Source organism: Coturnix japonica, chromosome 1 (genome assembly GCF_001577835.2).
Source record: "Coturnix japonica isolate 7356 chromosome 1, Coturnix japonica 2.1, whole genome shotgun sequence".
Taxonomy (NCBI): Eukaryota; Metazoa; Chordata; class Aves; order Galliformes; family Phasianidae; genus Coturnix; species Coturnix japonica.
In genome coordinates, this window is record NC_029516.1 from 160,222,973 (window position 1) to 160,235,891 (window position 12,919).

General features: G+C 40.8%; 1 protein-coding gene across 10 annotated transcripts in view; it reads right to left on the bottom strand.

Moving 5' to 3' along the window:
• Nucleotides 1-12,919, bottom strand: part of ZMYM2 (zinc finger MYM-type containing 2) — an 88,072-nt gene that overhangs the window by 70,902 nt on the left and 4,251 nt on the right. The gene's annotated exons all lie outside the window — the stretch shown is intronic.

Sequence of the window (12,919 nt, forward strand, 5' to 3'; positions counted from 1 at the left end):
ATGCTGCAATTAATTTCATATCCACAAGAGGAGAAACAACATATTAATGCCATAATGCAGGGACAGCATGGATGACATAAGAGGAAGAAGTGAGACTGCAAATGCCAGACATGCAGTAGGCTGAAGACTTCAAGTACTGTTGTGTAGACCAAGGGAAGAGGGCAGACAGACAAAAACAAGCAAACAAAAAAAACAACCAAAAACACAGCTATCTACAATCAGAAAGATCATCTACAGAAAGAAAAGCAACGCCTGGTAATTCTGAGCCATACAACATGGCTCAAGATGTAATTATCCGGACAGCTCTCCAGAATAGCATATTTAATCCCAAGGGAATGAATGAGAAAACAGTTCATTACTTAAACTTCTGACTTCCCAAACTAGAACAACAGAAACGCTCGGAACCAAGTTAAAAGGAAACGGAATGGAGCAGCCAAAAGAACAAAAGCTTTTTGAAAGCACGAAGGCCTTTTAAAGACTCAACAGATGAATCACACAACTAATTTGAACTCTCCAAAAACTACAAAGGCTACTACCAAAAAGGCTCTGAACTAAAAAGTATCATGGAATTACATGTGTGAGGAAAGACCTGCATTCATTTGCCCTATTCTTTATCCTTTGCTAGGCATAGCTCTGCAGCCTACCTTGAGCTACGTCAGAGCAAAGGTCTGTCTAACATACCTACTGTACAACAGCACAGTTTTACAATAGACAGAGTAGCCAAGAAACCTGAACCACAGCAAAGAAAACAGAGCAAGATGTTTGCACTGATATTCAGTGAGGAAAACACGAGGGAGGACCACATCAAAGCTTGCTTTCTAGGAGTTAATAATGAAAAATATCCAAAGTGCTAATAAAAAAGGATTTTAGAACGAACCACCAGAACCACATGATTTTCACTGAGACTTCTAAAGGCACTCCATAATTTTGTATTGCAGTTTCTGTGATCAATTACTTAAATAGAAGGTGATAATTAACCAAATAATTACAATTACCATCCTCTATCAACCACTAAACAGACTGATAGAAACTACAGCTAAATAAACATACTGAGGAAAGATACAATAAATGGGGAAAGAATTACATAAATTTTGCAAAGGAAAGGCAACATCTCACAGTACAGGGAGGTAATCTGAGGGGTTCACATACCCATTGACCAATGCTGAATAAACTGGTACATAGCAGCACTCAAGATTTTCAAAAGACATTCAACCATGTTCCTGACTAAACAGTACAGTGGAAATTATCCATAACTAGTTTTGAGCAAGGATCCTCTTAAGGATGTGCATTATTTGGAGAGATGAGTATCGTGCATTGTTAGCTGTTATTTCAATAAGGAGAAGCTATCAATGGGGTAACCAACAATAAAGTGATAGAAGTCAACATTTATCAACCCTAAGAGATACATTCTACCACAGTGGGTTTCCTAATTGTGCAGAGTTATTCACAGTAGCTGAACACAGAGATCAACTGTGAAGCACTACAGAAGAGTATCACAGTGCTAAATGCATAGACAGCATGGTAAGTGAAATTCACCTGTGATAAACACCAGACAGTCACTCTTTGCTATCTGTTCAATACATACACAGAGATTCCTCTGAAGTCGAAGTTAAAACACCACAACTGCAACCTTTTCAAACTAAATCTGCTCAAACACCAACAACCACCACTGGTGATGATGGTAAGAATCACCGTCGCATAATGCCAGAAATGCAAACAAAAGCAATTGGACAAATGTTGGAAAAAATATACTGATAACCATTAACCACAGCAGCTCAAAGGCAGCTCTATACAAGTACTTATCCAGCCAGATGCTGAAAATCAGAAGAATACACCAGCAGAAAAACTGTGTTCTATGTGCCAAGTTTATATTTCCAGACATCAATGCTGCAGCCAGAATTGTGAACTGACAACAAACCTGATACAGCAATTACTCCAATCCAGTAAAGCAAGAGTATTATATGCACAAGAAACATCACAAGTCTTGTGGAAGTCTCAATCATCTACCCAAGATCTGAATTTTGGCTTATGGCTGTTAAGCTGACAGTTGAGCTTAATTTATTATTATTATTAAAGCAAAATAATCAGTATCACAAAGCTCTGTGAAACTGATTCTACTCATCAATTCCTCACACTGTCGTGCCTTTGAACACACCACCAATTTAATTCCTTAACTCACCTACTTTCAAGAGTTCACACCCTTCCTTAATGACTCTTATTTCATTAGACTTCTCAGAAGTCTAGTTATAAAAAACTCAGTCTATTGTAAAGACAAAGTGATCCAGCTATCAGAAGCTGTTTCTCTGACTTAACAGCATGCTGTTACTTCTTGCTATATCTCATGAATGTTATACTCTCTAGACAGATATGTAACATACATACCACAGCTTCCTCGGGCTTGAAACATCAACCGGCCCCCACTGGCTGACCAAAAGCATGTGACAAGCCACCACAAAACTGAGTAAAATAATTCAATTAAAATCAAATTAAGTGGTTGTTTTACACTTCAACCGACAGTCAAACAGCCCAACTACACATACTCACGAAGGCTGGAAAGAGAAATAATCCAGCATTTTTCAAAGATTGTGATTTATATCAGCTTTAAGGTTAAGCCTGAATGCTGATACTGCAGGCCTGTTTCAATCTGCGCAGTGAATAATAGACACTGTGCATGGACAGTGCAAGTAGAGGAGGGGGAGGAAAAGATTAAAAGCAGTTCTAGTTCACCATACTGAAAACTTGATTACCAGAGGCAACCACATAATAAAATCATTCTCATTAGTCATCCTTACTGTAAACATTCAGCATATTTGTGTTTCCTCCTTACATCCTTCCTGAGGGATGCCCCTCATCAACTCAAAGCATTTTTGGCAACCTCATAAGGCAGCTCTGATCTACTGCCAACTTTTACAGGTTTGACCTTACCAACAATTAGAATGCTACAAAAAAGCCACCTAGTTATTCAGTCCACAGGTTTGCTTTATTATACAACCACACAGCACAGCTGTTTCTGCAGCCACACTCATAACCAAACAGAAGTTGTTCCAGCTGACCAAGACTTTCTGCTTAACTCCTTTCCAGACAGACCAGTTCCCTAAAACAGATTATCTGTCCAACATTTAACAACTGTGCCCGAATGTAACAGGGTTGGTGCCAACTTCATCTTCGAGACCATTCTGGAGGACATGACAAGCCATTTGGGGCGGAGTGGCTGGAGAACTGTGTGGAGGAAATGGACCTGTGATTCTGTGACCTGGGGGTACTGATTGATGCTCGGCTGAACATGAGCTGACAGTGTGCCCGGGTGGCCAAGAAGGCCAACGGCATCCTGGCTTGCATCAAAAACAGTGTTACTAGCAGGAACAGGGAGGTAACTGTCCCCCTGTACTCGGCACTGGTGAGGCCGCACCTTGAGTACTGTGTTCAGTTTTGGGCCCCTCAATGCAAGAAAGACATTGCAGCCTTGGAACGTGTTCAGGGGAGGGCTACGAAGCTGGTGAGGGGTCTGGAGCACAGGCCTTATGAGGAGTGGCTGAGAGAGCTGGGATTGTTCAGCCTGGAGAAGAGGAGGCTCAGGGGAGACCTTATTACTCTCTATAACTTCCTGAAGGGAGGTTGTAGTGAGCTGGGGGTTGGCCTCTTCCCTCGTGTAGACAGTGACAGAACTAGAGGGAATGGTTTCAAGCTGCACCAGGGCAGATTCAGGCTGGACATTAGGAAGTATTACTTCTCGGAAAGGGTGGTGATGCACTGGAATGCACTGCCCAGGGAGGTGGTGGAGTCGCTGACCATGGGGGTGTTCAAGAAACGTTTGGATGTTGTGTTGAGGGGAAGTATTGTGTTAACTGGGAAGTATTGGTAATGGTTGGACTGGATGATCTTCTACGTCTTTTCCAACCTTGATAATTCTGTGATTCTGTGATTATCCACAGAATGACCTGCATGAGTGACAGCAAACACACACCACTTACTGCATAAAACACTCTTGCTCAAAAATGCACATGACAGCTGACAATTAAGCAAACAGCAACAAAGTGATTATTAAAATACACACCTACCTGATTGTGATCAGCGGATATATCACAAATTTGTAAGACTTTAAGCAAACCTCACATACTATATTGAGGCTGCAATGACAACTATTTTATCAGCTAACCAGCTTAACACACAGATTGGGCTTCTGAGTTCAATGTAAGTACTCACATAATTTGAGCTAAACTCAACTGCCCACTGTCACTATCACACTGCTGAAGCACACTACCCACCACCTCACTGTGCTCACAGCCACTATCTGGTCTCCATAAATGTCCAGTAAGTGCTGATGAACATCAGCGGGCGCCAGTGTTTGTGCACAGATGAATTCAAACCTTTGCTTCATGCTCACTTCCATGTCAGACACCACTGTGTCAGACAGCTCCTCTGCTGCCATCTGTCACGCAGCAACAAAATGCAATGGAACATTGGTGGGAAGGCTCAGCCTCTATTGCCATCCCACCAACATCTGCCTCTGATGTTGTGGGCCAACATATTTAAACAGGAGGGTTGACTTTTGGAGTAGCCCTCTTATCACCAGTAAGAATTTTGGGAACAGGATATCTGTTCATAGATGAGACTTATGAACCTACTGTCCAATATCACCATTATGAAGAGCCTAAGATCTTATTACTTCAGCCCAAAGATCTATTCCAGAAGACTTTATCTTCCAGTAGGTTTGGATCTGTTTCAAAATTTGTTATTTCCCCACAATTTCAGATCTGTATGAAGAAAACATCTTACTAATATTTATTATAGCACCCTAAATGTGCCTGTCACAGACTTCAAGAAAAAGCATATGCACAGAAAGACCTGCATACCAGTAACACAGCTAAAGAGAGCAAGAAAGCAAAAGCTACACAGTGAAAGAGCCATTTTGAAGCATTTGAATCAGCAAGTTGTTTTTCATTCAGAAGATAAATTATTTAGACACAAACTAAGACTGAATGAAAACTGAGAGGTAGGGAAATGCAAACTTAACTTGTCTCCTGAGTACACCAACGGTACCGCAGCCATCCATGATGTGCTGACGTCTGGTTTCCAACTGACACTTCCAAGAATATCTGAATATCTTTCTTTAACACAGTCTCCTCCTTTGGTCTCCCTAATCAACCTGTGCTGAGAATTACTCCCTTGTATGTGTAAACAGAATGAAAATTCAGGGTCAATCTCAAACTTGATTCTGCTCAGGGTCAGTTATGAATTCAGGAGCGCCCAAAACACCATGTATTTTCAAGATTACTCACAAATGGATAAGTAGCACTTGGTGTAACCATGGCACATCAAAATCATAATGCTGACTATCACTTAACTATGAAGTTATGTTAAACTATGAAATTTCAAGACAGTCATATGGACATGTACTTTCCCCCCATCTTAAATATGCGCTTTCAATACATTTCATGGCTTCTCAATCATGAAAATGTGCAGATTAACAAGAACCCAGCACTACTTCTAGACTTTAAAGCCATTATGTAAAACATGATAGACATTTATTTCTCTCTACTATTCAAGCAGCACGGTGCTACTTCAGGATACATGCTATTACAAAAGGAATAGAAAGACAGACAAATAATCCATGAAGTTGTATCTGTTCATCTATTACTCATGTTCAAATACATACCTATTTCCAGGAAAGCAGGTAACACTAAACCAGAGCAAGAGACTTGAAACATGACCTTAGTCAAAAGGGAGCATTACAGTAACAGAAGAAATACACTCTGCTAAAGATATAAAATAGGAAAAGGACAAGTGGGCAAGGAGAAAACAGGGAGAAAAACTGAAAACAAGTAGCCTTAATAAAACACAAAAAGACTAAAGTGTCAACCAACATAAACCAATTAAGAAATATGCACTGTGTATATGGGAAATATATATATATATATATGTACACTCGATAGATTATGAACAGTCTAGAGAATAGTCAAATTATTTAGATATCTGGACTAGGAAAAGGAACACAGGCCACTGATAACAAAGGGTCTGTGGGTCACAGAACACATTTCAGTAATACTCCTTACACTTGTTCCACAAGGATCAATAAAGATTATAAATTCAGAATTCAAATCTCTGAAGTCCCTAATTCTTTCCAGTATTCAAGAAAATAAACCAAGATGATAATAGACAAAGTGTATAATCCCTTCAATATGTCATTTAGTTATTACAGGTTTGAGGAAGCGCCAAGTTGGAAGCACTCAGGGCATAGACACAAATTTACATATGGTACAGATAGTAATGAAAAAAGACTAGAACAATTAGTCAGAATGCTCTAACTAATCAAATAAGCTATTTCTGTACCTTTCATAAGAGTTCGAATTGATTTGGCTATACTTTTGATACAACTGTACTATAATCATAGTCACTATACTGATCTGCAATTACATACTAAATACATACAGCATGCTTTCTTCAGTGGTATCACAGAATATCCCAAGTAGGAAGGGACCCACGGGGATAAAACCAAGTCCATCTCTTGGTTCCATACAGGAACACCCAACATCCAATCCCAGCGTCTGAGAACTCTGTCCAAATACTCCCTGAGCTCCAGCAGTCAGGGCTGTGCCCACTGCCATGTTCAGGCTGTTCCATTCTCACCACCCTCTGGTGCAGAGCCTTTCCCTCAGCTCCATGCCCTTACCGTGGGCCCTATCGCTGTCACAAAGAGCAGAGCTCTGCACTGCCCCTCTGCTCCCGGTATGCAGCTGCCATGAGGCCTCTCCTCAGCCTGCCCTGCTCTGGGCTGAGCACACGAGGCCCACAGCTACTCCTCACACACTTTGCCCTCCAGATCCTTTACCATCTTTGTAGCCCTCCTTCAGACACCCTAAGAGCTTTAGGCCCTTCTTATACTGCAGGCCCTAGCCCACCCCCAGCACAGGAGGTGAAGCTGCACAGTACAGAACAGAGAGGACAACCTCTCCTCTCACCCAGTGGCAGCGCTGAGCCTGGGGCACCCCAGAACACACTGCCGACTCACATTCAACTTGCTGTAAAACCACCAGATCCCTTTTTAAGGGGCCATTCTCTAGCATCTCATCCCCAAGGCTGCACACATAGCCACAACTACACCACCCCAAATGCAGAATCTGGCACTTGCTCATCTTAATCTCATCTGCCTGATGATTGCACAGGCCTTTGATTAGTCAAGATCTCTCTGCAAGACTTCTCTACACTCAAGGGAGCCAACAGCTCTTTGTAATTTCGTACAATCTGCAATTGTACTTGGTATGTATTTCAGTCCCGCACCCAGACCATTAACAAAAATCACAAAAGATGAGCAAGTTTGTAACGTTACTGATAAAACTGGCACATCCAATCACGTCTAAACCACTCAAATCTAGAAAACCAAGCAGGGACAGAAAACGTAAAAGAAATCTTTAGTGAGAAAGGATGAGATCTACTAGATCTACTGTATCCTGCAGGACTACATAGTCAAAACCAGATCAGTTTACTAGCAAGAACAGTGTTAACTCTGAAAGGATTTTTAAAAAAGAGAAAGTATTTCATTGGGAAGGCTAATTCAGAATGTGCAATGCAATTCTAGGGTGTTTAAGCCACATTATACACCTACATTTTGTTAATTACAGATTTTATCTAAACGGCATGCTTTATTTTTGTGCTACAAGCAAAGTGAATGTCCAATATGACAATAAAGTGCTGCTTATCAATAGAGAGCATCTTCTTGGTCAATAAATGATATCAGACTTAGCTTAAAATGCTGCCAATTTAATAGAATAGCTTGTTTTGAAAGTGACTTCAGGATGCCTCATCTTGGTAAATCCAGGCCAGCTCAGAGGAATGTCAAATCAGAAACAAGACCAATGGCAGAAGCTGGGTTTTTCAGCTTACATCCAACAGTTTTGAGTATCTAAAAGGATACAGATTTTCCAACCTCTCTAGGATACCCTCTTCCAGTGTCAGTTATCTTTGCTATTAGGAATTCTCCTTGTCGCAACCTCTTACCCACCATCCTATCAAAGTGTACCTGTAAGAAGAGCCTGCCTTTACCTTCCCTATGCCTTCCCATTAAACAGCTGAAGACAACGTTACCCTCTAGCCTTCTCAAAGCTGAATATGCCCATCCCTCTCAGCCTGTTTGTTACACACTCCAACTCTCTAAGCAATGAAAGGACACCAGAATGGACTTCTTCCAGTATGTCAGTATCTTCATTATACGGGGCTGACTCAAAAATAGACTGACCCCTCTAGATGGGGACTCAGCTATCTGTGTAACAATCACGCTTCCCCCAAACTGCTGGCTTCAGACTTGCTTAATTCAAGTCTGAAGCCAGCAGTGAACAAGTCTTCACCCTTACAAGAAGGCAATGCTCACATTCAAGGTAGTGACCCACAGAACTCCCAAGACCTTTCCTGCAAAGCTGCTGTTCATCCTATTACTGCCCAGCCAGTGCTATTCCCATACAATTTACAGAAGATAATGTTATTAGATGCCAAAAAGGATTTTTAATACTATCCCTGACTGGCACTTCCCTTTGCTTTTTCACTCTTTATTACTTTAATCCAACATGTCATATACACTTCAGTACATACTGCCCATGATACAAATAAATCAGCATGGGCAACTGGTAGACATCATTCCTGCTACCTTGCCAGGTTTATCAGACACTGAAATCATAAACCCTTTTCAACGATGCTTTTAAAGTTAAATTTTGTTCTTCTTCTGATTTTTGTATGTGCTTAGAGGCAAAAAGTATCATTCCCTGACACACGTAAGTGAACAAGAAGTTTGTAGATAGTTCATTTTCCTCTTGTCTGTAACAATAACCAACATCAACCAGCAGTCTTAGCCAGACTTCTTTTCCATCTGAGGAACACCCAAGTTCAGCTCACAACTTGCTGTTTTTGATCGAGTATGGACAAGCTTCTTGAACACAATTTACCTTCAGCAATCAGCCTTCAATCCATCTATTAATCCAAAAAGAGGAAAAACTGGATTTGAGAGTACATGTATGTGCTAGATTCAGTAAAGAAATTCGCGCAGACTACAGCCAAACAGTCACCAACAAAGGAAACAAAATCTTAACACAGTTTAAGTCTACAATAAGGTAAGATGGACAGGACATGAGATCCAAGGCAAGAACGGATACAATCAGCATTGCAACTGGTTTCCTCAGCTGCACTCCTTGACTGGCTTTGAGTTACATTACGCAATCAAAACTCCTGTTTATTGAATAGAACAACCCAACTAACTTCAAAAAGTAAAGGTAACTACCTGAAGATGACCATGTTTCTAAGATCTGTCAATCTTTTCCACTCCTCTGTAAGTCATTCTTGCAGGTCTTCTCTAAACTCTCCAGTTCTTTTCTATTGAAAAATGCCGAACTTCATTCAGACCATAACTGCTGTCCTACACACCATATCACATAGATCAACTCAGTGTTTCTAACTGTTAACTCTTTGGACATAAGCACACAATGATGACCAAACACAGTGAAAATTTTAACAACTCCATAATATATCCAATAAATTAAAACAGTGACAACAACCCACCACCACCAAGTCCTTCATTGCATTCTTCATTTCCTGTCATTTCCAAATAACCTTTTTCATGCATCTATGTGTATATGTATTACAACTTCCTTTGTCCTTTCTAAGTAATATTTGGTTTCTTTAATGAGGAACCACCTAGCAGAAAAAAACCTTTATCTTATGAATGAACATTAAAATAAACATCACAAACACAGATACACTGATCAATAATTCAAAAGATGCCTGGTAAATCTGTTTGGCTTAGCAGCAGTTTCTAGTCATAGACAAGTTGATTTATTAGCACAAGTCTTCTTTCCAATCTGAAAAATAATAATAATAAAAATAAAAACACTGATACCACACCCATCCATATATTGCAACTCATCGTATGCCGCTAGGAGCTGAAGTTACAGACCACATTATGTTAGCCACTGTACCAAAACAGAATATGAATGTCTGTTCAAAGAGCAAACAACCTAAACATAAGGGACAACAGATGGAGCGAGACAAAAAAGAGAATACATGGAAAAAGCACTGCCATCAACAATGGTTAGAATTCTTGTTCCAAGGATGGTATGCTGAGTTCTCAAGAGTAACAAGGTATTCATTTAGCTGTTGGTTGGCTTTGTTCCTGAATTTTGCTTCCTCTGCATTAAGAAGAAGGTCTTTACAAGGCACACATATGGAAGCCCCCCCAAACATGAGGATCATCACAGGAGAAGGGACAGAGGGGTTGCACTGCCCATAATGTCGCTTTCCAAAGAGCACTTAAAACCTCATTAACAACAAAATAAGACCGTAACACAATCCACAGCTAAGCCCCAAGTTTAAATCAAAACCCATTCATTTTAACATCCATAAAATATAACATAAAGACCAGGCAGCCAAGACAGAATAAGCATTACTACAAGATACAGAGAACAAAGACAAGGTATGAGATGTAGTTACATGATCCATTTAAATAGCTAAATAATAAATATTTAATTGTTTGTTAGCAATTAAGATATAGCTTACTGCCTGTCAGAAGAATAGAGAGCTGTGTGCCTAAGACAATAACTAAATTGCAGGCTTAAACTAAATGCCTGAAGACAACACCATCTACAAGCAATAGACAGCATGGAAAACTTCCCTCCTGGGAAGAAAGGTTTGCCTTTGGGAAAGCAGCCTGAACTGAAGGTCAGGTACCCATAAAAAACATGGCAGAAGCACACAGTGAGATACAGTTGGTAGAGAGAGCAAGTCTGGAAGAAAGACTTGAAAATCATCCATATAAAGTTGACCGCTGAGGGACAAAATGGCATCTGACATGGAAGCAAACATGAAGCAAAGGTAGGAATTTCTCCACACAAAAAAATGACACCCACTCAAAAAAATGACACCCACAGACATTCCTTGATGCTTGTGGAGACCAAATGGCAGATGTAAGCACTGCAAGGTGGTGGGTGGTACATTTCAGCAGCAGCAACAGCAACGTGAAAGACAGTGGATGGTGCCTTTTGGATGGCCATGTCAGACTTCTACAAGGTCAGCATGCAGGCTCTTGTTCATCATGGGCAATAACACATAGCTAACGGTGCTGACGGAAACACTATTTATCAACGTAGCTGAGAATTTGCTCTACTAGTGTTGTTGTGCTCCCTGTATCTGTTGTAGTATTCAATGAAATAAAGATGAGGCGTTACTTTTAGGGTGGCCTACATATATCTCACAAAAAAAGCCTGAAGAACAAGATGGCAATATGCTCACTGAAAAGTCTGTTGTGCAGAAAAACAGGTCCACGCTTCCCAGAATGACTGAGCCACAATTAGGCTAAATCAAAAAATCCTGTGTATATTGCTCTTCTACCAGTTATGTTGTATTTGCCCATATTTTCCCAACTAAAAAACTAAGGACACCATGTAGAAGCCCTCATGAGCAATTCCATGGCACCACAGTTGCCTGAGTGGGTAACAAACACTTCCTTTATTGCCATCACTATAAGAGTCAGATTGGTGAACTACCTCATCAGCTAATAATGCCAATATCTACATAGCTGATGACTTTTCAACATACCCAAGTGTATATCACAGAATCCTATCAAAGAATGGACTGGGTTGAAAAGGACCTCAAAGATCATCTAGTTTCAACCCCCTCACCGCTAACTACATACATGGTCACCAACCATTAAACCAGGCAGCCCAAAACCTTACCTTAAATACCTCCAGGGATGGGGCATCCACAGTCTCACTGGGCAACCTGTTCCAGTGTGTTATCACACTCTAGGTGAAAAACTTCCTCTTAATATCTAACCTAAACCTCCCCGTCTCAGTTTAAAATCATTCCCCCTTGTTCTATCACTATTCACCCATGTAAACAGCTGTTCCCCCTCCTGTTTATATGCTCCCTTCAAGAACTGGAAGGCCACAATGAGGTCTCCCCAGAGCTTTCTCTTCTCCAAGCTAAACAAGCCCAGTTCCCTCAACCTTTCTTCATAGGAGAGGTGCTCCAGCCCTCTGATCATCTTAGCAGCCTTTTAACACAGTATATTAAACAGGGGAAAAGATGGAATTAAAATGATTTCCTGCTTAGCATTTGTCAGTAAGAAATAAAACTTACAAGCAGGAACTGTGAGGGTGCCAAGACATTAACAAGTTGCCCAGTGCAGTTGTGAATTCCCCCTCACTGGAAGCACTCAAGGTCAGGCTGGATGGGACTTTGAGCAACATGGTCCAGATGGAGGTGTCCCTGCCTATACCAGTGGGGTTGGAACCAGATTATTAAAGATCCCTTCCAACCCTAACCATTCTATGAGAGAATGCACTATGCCTTGGTACTTACGTACGGCATAATACACGAATTCAGGCATTTGGAAGCCAGGCTAACAAAAACTGAAGGACTCTGATAACTTCTGTAAGAGCTAAAGAGTTTATGGATTTTGACATACAGTTTGCTACAGAATACCTAATTAATCTATTTTAGGTGAAGTGGTAACATTTGAAGTGCTAAGTATTCCCAAGATCCAAAGCTATCCTTTCTTCACAACAGCAACGCATATAAAGTAATTACATCACAGAACATCTAAACCCATAATCTTCTTGTGTTACTGATACTTGATATGGTTGAGGAGCGCACCAGTCACGTCCACGTCCATTTCAAGACACTACTGTAGCCATCCTGTTCCAAGAGCTGAACACTCGCTCCCGTGCCCCTGACTTAGCACTGCACCTGCCACTGCCCTGCAGGTTATTCTCCAGTGGCCAATAGTAGAAGCAACACAGAAGTTACAGCGAAATTAACTCCAGAACACTTGGGAAGTGAACAGACAAGGAGCTGAAGCATTAGGACAAACTCACAAAGCATTAATACCCTTCAAGCAGAGAAATTTCAAGCATGCAGTGGTGGCAGCCATATCTCTTGC